The 7645-nt window shown below is 39.1% G+C and overlaps 1 long non-coding RNA gene across 1 annotated transcript; it reads left to right on the top strand.

The window, feature by feature from the left end:
• The first annotated feature begins 985 nt into the window (after positions 1-985).
• Positions 986-6477, top strand: LOC144990095 (uncharacterized). The gene is made up of 4 exons (XR_013654040.1): positions 986-1151; positions 1303-1356; positions 1559-2248; positions 5880-6477. It is a non-coding gene; the product is annotated as an uncharacterized LOC144990095 (long non-coding RNA).
• Positions 6478-7645: the final 1168 nt, after the last annotated feature.

Below are 7645 nucleotides of genomic sequence, written 5' to 3' on the forward strand. Positions count from 1 at the left end.
GAGCCTTCAGACTGCCATTGGCCCCGCAGCTCTATGTGAACGAGCAGCAGCCAGGAGAACATGTCTCCAGCTCACACGGAGGCTGTGAGCTTTTCAATGCAAAATTCCGGTCAGTCCTCAGAAACCGTTAAAACGACCACGTGGATTTGTGTTTCCAGTCGTGTCCCGACAAAATAAAGGCTGATGTTATTCCGACATGCGCTGTTCTCTCCGTCACGCAGCTGACCGGCTTTTCCAATCCCGTTGGTGATGGTGGATTTTTTTCACGCTGCTTTTAACTTGAAAGCTGCATCATATTGTAGCGGCGATCACGTGCACGCAGGGTCTAATGGCACCAAAGGATTATGGGATGCGGCCGGGCATGTGTGTTTCGTTTTTTGAACCATGACTGAAGTGCCTAAGACCTGAAGTTACATCCATGCTGTTTGGCTGCTTAGTTTGTTGAAAAATAAAAGACTTGTGCTTGGTGTTAGATAAAGAAGTCAAACCAGTCACTGAGTCCGAAAGTCCGTACATGGTGGCCACCAACTAAATCTATAAATTAGCCGCGTCACTGAATAAGCCGCAGGGCTGTGAGCGCAGGAAAAAAGTAGCAGCTTATAGTCCGGGAATTACGGTATATAGTTTTTGGTCAAAATTGAAATGTATCCATACTTTTCTTTTTTTGGCATCTTTTAGCATGTTGATCTATAAATTGACTTATTCAGGAGTAAAGCCTGAACTTAATCTTGTGTTTAATGTACTTTTTAACAGTTCCAGTTTATGAATACCGTTTGGAAATTAAGCTCATCCTAAATGACCTAACACAGCTAAGAAGCACTTTTGGAAACCTCACTTTGCCTCTTCAAATCCACTCCAATGAGAAAATCATAGACGCTGACATTACCACAGGCAAGAGGAAACATTTTAATTTCTTAAAGTCTGAAACTTTAGTCATAATACAAAAAAGAACTGCAAAATTAAAAAATGTTTTCTCTAATTATGTGCAGTTTGTTCTCCCAGCAATGATGGCTATGAGTGCAGATGTGAGCGTAACTACCTGTGGCCGTGTGACAAGTGCGCCACCTACGGGAAATGCAATGACGGAGACAAATGTGGATGCATTAAAACTGTTCCCACAGATGGACAGTTCTGTCAATCAGAGCTCAATAGTAAGTATTATAGCCTGTGAGAATGACTGAACAAAACTTCTGCCAGTCTCTGGATCAACACAGTAAGAAGTTTGAAACAGTTCTGTCTTTCTGAGGACAAACTCAGAGTTGAATCAAGACAAACTCTATTCCTGTTCTTATTACTTTTCAGATTTCACTGATTGTCTTCCTACAACACATTTACCAACAAGTTTGGCATTAATGGGTAAAAGACTCCAAACTTCCTTTTTACATTCATTAATAAAGTTGACATTTCCAATTTTGTTTTTATTGCACATAAATAATATACATTTTTCAAATAGAATATCTGTTGGGCTATACCAATCTAGATAGCAATATTTTTTACAAGCTTATCTCTTTTTTCCCATTTCCAGACAAATTAACTCATGTTAATCTGTGTTTTTCAGATGCAGCTTCTTCAACACACATTACAACACACACTGAAGTTAATCCTATTGTTACTGCACCATTTAGTACAGATATACCTAACACAATTGAAACATTACCCACAGAAATGCCTGTAGGCTTCTCAAAAACTGGAAACAGTTCAACTAATAGTACTTCCAAAATAAAAACACAAACTCCAAATATCATTCTAGTTCTTTCTACTACAATGGATACCCAGACTTCACATGATTCAACAAATATCCCTAGTACTGCTGAAACACCGACTACAACAGTTACTACACATAGTCCTTCAACAATTAGAATAAAAACTTCAGAGTTTTCAATTTCTACTACTGCTGAAAAACTGACAACAGTCACAACAAATAGTCTTTCTACAAATAAAACACAAACCCCAGAAATCACTACAGTTTTTTCTAATACAACTGATACCCAGACTCCAGAGTTTTACACAATCATCCCCACCTCTGTGGAAACACTGAAAACAGTTGCAACAAATAGTCCTTCTACAAATAAAACATCAGAAGAAAGTCAACAAAGAACTCCAAAAGAGTTAGCTCTTGTATCTATTAGTACTACAACTACTAAGGCTATTCTCAACACAACCCCAAGCACCAGCACTGTCACCTCTTTACCAACTAGTCCGGTTGGTACAGCTACGTCCATCAGCTCCACCATCAAGTCTGAAGATGGTATGTTATGTTATCTAATGTTTTTGTGTTATAATTCAGGGTAGCAAAATTATTTTATAGTATACTTGAGAAAAAAATATTTATGAACATTTAACACCACACCAAACTTAGTTATTGCATTAAAGAAAATAGTTTGGTAATTCCTGTGGTAACCATTGTTGACGGTCAGGAGTGAGCTTGTTGGAAGGCCACACCCCTTCCACAGAGGCATCTGATTGGTTAGTTTATTACTTGCTCTAAAGGAAAATAAAAAATGAAAGATAGAGCAAGAGTGTTTTGTCTGACAAATATAATAACTTAGTAAAAGCTGTTTATTTCTCAACAAAAGGGATTTTGACCTTTTGGAGACAGCAGGTACTTCCTGTTTGGTATGGAAGCGATTCTGTAGCATAATTAAAAATAAAAGTCATAACTTGAAATGCTTTTTCATTTTCAAAATGAAGCTGCATTTTTTTGACTCAAAATTAAAATGAAAAAGCAATTCGCCAAAATGCTTTTTCATTTTAGTCTTTAACACAGCTTATTCTGTCACTTAATTAAAACGATAATGAAAATATTATTTGACGTTTCATTTTCAAAAACATCTCTGGTAAATGTGTAGCAAAATTCATTTAGAAATGTCTAATTTGACAATTAAAATGGATTAACAGAAATGCTTTTTCATTGTCAAAATGTAACTGCATCAAATGACTCAAAAATTAAAATGAAAAATAAATACTTCAAAATGCTTTTTCATTTCCTACTTAAAAACCGCTTCTGTGTCATAATTAAAAGGCAAATGCAAAGAAGGGATTGCATTTGCATTTTCACATCCACCCTGCCAACACTGTCTCATTATTCAAGTCGAATTAGCATTTCCAGAGTGGAGGCGGGGCGATGACGTCAGTGCCACCTCCGTCTGTCCGGCTGCTAACAAACAAATGCTAGAAGCAGTGGAGCTTTGTGAAAGCGGCAGAGCAGAGGGCTGTGTGATAGTTGGTAACTCCTGGTGATTGTACACAGCTTCTCAGGACTACGTAGCAGCATTTCCGCCCTGCAGTTTTCAGACTAAATTAAAAAACCTGTGTCGTTTTTTGCAGGGCGTCAGTTGTACATTAGACATTTGCTTCTTAGTTCTGGGTGGGACTGTTGGCGCAGACTAAGCCCACCCATACTACCCATCATCCATCTCTCCCTCTAGCTTCCTCACAACACCAAGCTTACATCAGTGGAGCAACAAAAAAGGCGAGCAATATCAGAGCTATCCAGCTGCACAGCTTTTAGCCAGAAACCAGATTTGAAATAATTTAAAGGATATATTTGTCTGCATTGGATGCATCAGAATGGAGCAAAGCAGAGAGCTTGTGGCCCACCGATTGTAGAACCTACATCACTGCTGCAAGCCTTTTCTAAATGCATTGTTGATTCACAACAATTTGAATAAAGAAATACTCAGAAACACAGTTTTAAGCTTAACGTTCTTTATATATGTGCTCCATCATGACAGGAATGTCACAAGAACACATTAAAAACACCCAAAACACAGTTTTTAGTGGGTCTGTAAAGGAGAAGTAGATAATGGTTTTGCAGAAAAATTGGATCATTTTTTAGGTAGAGAATTTGGTATCATTCTGCAGCAGCAAAAAACTGTGGGAAAGGCTGACAGAACTGCTGGTGTGGGGTGTAACTGAGCTCAGGAAGTTTGACATTGCTTGCAGGCTCTTATTGAAAATTCTCAGGTGGATATGACAGATGTAATAGAGCAGAAACTCCTGACTGTAAAGCAGAATCATGGTTTGTTGTCTATCCTGATGGGGATAGACACCAAACCACTTCCTGGTTTGAGATGACGTGAGGCAGATTTGAAGCTGTTTTGCATTTCTTTGTTGCCAAACAAGTCAAACAAAAATTTCAAAGTGCACAATAAAACTACGGGTACATGCTTTGGTAGATTTATTTGGTATATAAATGTAACACATAGGTGAAGGTGTCATTTAAACTTAAAATTAGTTTCAGTTTAAAGTTTGAGCTTCTTACTTGAAAATAAAATACCGTAAATTCCGGACTATAAAGCGCACCCGATTACAAGCTGCACCCGCCCATTTTCACATTTTTAACTACTTTTAAACATACATAAGCCGCGTGGTAGTATAAGCCGCATGTATTAAGTAACATGGTAGACCTGACAAATCACGTCCTGACTCCCAGCATAGGTAAGGATCGATACCACACTGTGGGAGGAGTCAACTTTGCCTCAGGCTCATGCATGTGAGTACGATCACATCTGACAAAAAGCATGGACCTCTATTCTGTTCACAAGTTCCTCGGTTATGGTTTATTTATTTATTTTTATTTTTTTTTGTTTTTTTTACTTATTGACAATCTAAGTATCACACATAAAATTACAAACAGTAACCATATAATCAACATTACATCCCTCAGTTATGATGAGGAAATTTACATCCACGATCCCCCATTTCCCATGAGTCTTAGGGGCTAAAGGCGGGGCCAACGCCCGGCTCGTCACACTGTTGTACGTGTTTAAAAATGAGCAAGTAGCAGCAGTGCATGGAGGGGTAAAAAGGAACAGCTCTCCTTCCGCTTGTGTCGCGGCAGCATTATGGTACTAACAGGGCTGGTTAAAAAAAAAAAAAAAGTACAATAAAGCAGCGGCGACTAAAAAGCGCGCGCCTCAGCGCGATACCAGCGCCTCAGCGCGGCGCGTGCGTCAGAAGTTCCGCGGACGCCTCTGAGCTCCGCGCTCGCCCCGCGCGCTCCCCTTCCGATCTTCTCCGACACCTCTGGCCAGGGCGGCTACAGGGAGGAGCAAATCGTGTCTGTGCAGAGCAATCGGACTTTACGTCTTGTGAATGAGGGGCGGATGCGTTGTTACGTGTGGGAGCCTTCAGACTGCCATTGGCCCCGCAGCTCTATGTGAACGAGCAGCAGCCAGGAGAACATGTCTCCAGCTCACACGGAGGCTGTGAGCTTTTCAATGCAAAATTCCGGTCAGTCCTCAGAAACCGTTAAAACGACCACGTGGATTTGTGTTTCCAGTCGTGTCCCGACAAAATAAAGGCTGATGTTATTCCGACATGCGCTGTTCTCTCCGTCACGCAGCTGACCGGCTTTTCCAATCCCGTTGGTGATGGTGGATTTTTTTCACGCTGCTTTTAACTTGAAAGCTGCATCATATTGTAGCGGCGATCACGTGCACGCAGGGTCTAATGGCACCAAAGGATTATGGGATGCGGCCGGGCATGTGTGTTTCGTTTTTTGAACCATGACTGAAGTGCCTAAGACCTGAAGTTACATCCATGCTGTTTGGCTGCTTAGTTTGTTGAAAAATAAAAGACTTGTGCTTGGTGTTAGATAACAAAGTCAAACCAGTCACTCAGTCCGAAAGTCCGTACATGGCGGCCACCAACTAAATCCATAAATTAGCCGCGTCACTGAATAAGCCGCAGGGCTGTGAGCGCAGGAAAAAAGTAGCAGCTTATAGTCTGGGAATTACGGTATGTAGTTTTTGGTCAAAATTGAAATGTATCCATACTTTTCTTTTTTTGGCATCTTTTAGCATGTTGATCTATAAATTGACTTATTCAGGAGTAAAGCCTGAACTTAATCTTGTGTTTAATGTACTTTTTAACAGTTCCAGTTTATGAATACCGTTTGGAAATTAAGCTCATCCTAAATGACCTAACACAGCTAAGAAGCACTTTTGGAAACCTCACTTTGCCTCTTCAAATCCACTCCAATGAGAAAATCATAGACGCTGACATTACCACAGGCAAGAGGAAACATTTTAATTTCTTAAAGTCTGAAACTTTAGTCATAATACAAAAAAGAACTGCAAAATTAAAAAATGTTTTCTCTAATTATGTGCAGTTTGTTCTCCCAGCAATGATGGCTATGAGTGCAGATGTGAGCGTAACTACCTGTGGCCGTGTGACAAGTGCGCCATCTACGGGAAATGCAATGACGGAGACAAATGTGGATGCATTAAAACTCTTCCCACAGATGGACAGTTCTGTCAATCAGAGCTCAATAGTAAGTATTATAGCCTGTGAGAATGACTGAACAAAACTTCTGCCAGTCTCTGGATCAACACAGTAAGAAGTTTGAAACAGTTCTGTCTTTCTGAGGACAAACTCAGAGTTGAATCAAGACAAACTCTATTCCTGTTCTTATTACTTTTCAGATTTCACTGATTGTCTTCCTACAACACATTTACCAACAAGTTTGGCATTAATGGGTAAAAGACTCCAAACTTCCTTTTTACATTCATTAATAAAGTTGACATTTCCAATTTTGTTTTTATTGCACATAAATAATATACATTTTTCAAATAGAATATCTGTTGGGCTATACCAATCTAGATAGCAATATTTTTTACAAGCTTATCTCTTTTTTCCCATTTCCAGACAAATTAACTCATGTTAATCTGTGTTTTTCAGATGCAGCTTCTTCAACACACATTACAACACACACTGAAGTTAATCCTATTGTTACTGCACCATTTAGTACAGATATACCTAACACAATTGAAACATTACCCACAGAAATGCCTGTAGGCTTCTCAAAAACTGGAAACAGTTCAACTAATAGTACTTCCAAAATAAAAACACAAACTCCAAATATCATTCTAGTTCTTTCTACTACAATGGATACCCAGACTTCACATGATTCAACAAATATCCCTAGTACTGCTGAAACACCGACTACAACAGTTACTACACATAGTCCTTCAACAATTAGAATAAAAACTTCAGAGTTTTCAATTTCTACTACTGCTGAAAAACTGACAACAGTCACAACAAATAGTCTTTCTACAAATAAAACACAAACCCCAGAAATCACTACAGTTTTTTCTAATACAACTGATACCCAGACTCCAGAGTTTTACACAATCATCCCCACCTCTGTGGAAACACTGAAAACAGTTGCAACAAATAGTCCTTCTACAAATAAAACATCAGAAGAAAGTCAACAAAGAACTCCAAAAGAGTTAGCTCTTGCATCTATTAGTACTCCAACTACTAAGGCTATTCTCAACACAACCCCAAGCACCAGCACTGTCACCTCTTTACCAACTAGTCCGGTTGGTACAGCTACGTCCATCAGCTCCACCATCAAGTCTGAAGATGGTATGTTATGTTATCTAATGTTTTAGTGTTATAATTCAGGGTAGCAAAATTATTTTATAGTATACTTGAGAAAAAATATTTATGAACATTTAACACCACACCAAACTTAGTTATTGCATTAAAGAAAATAGTTTGGTAATTCCTATGGTAACCATTGTTGACGGTCAGGAGTGAGCTTGTTGGAAGGCCACACCCCTTCCACAGAGGCATCTGATTGGTTAGTTTATTACTTGCTCTAAAGGAAAATAAAAAACGAAAGATAGAGCAAGAG

This window comes from Oryzias latipes, chromosome 24, assembly GCF_053564925.1.
Source record: "Oryzias latipes strain Hd-rR chromosome 24, Olatipes_Hd-rR_3.1".
NCBI lineage: Eukaryota > Metazoa > Chordata > Actinopteri > Beloniformes > Adrianichthyidae > Oryzias > Oryzias latipes.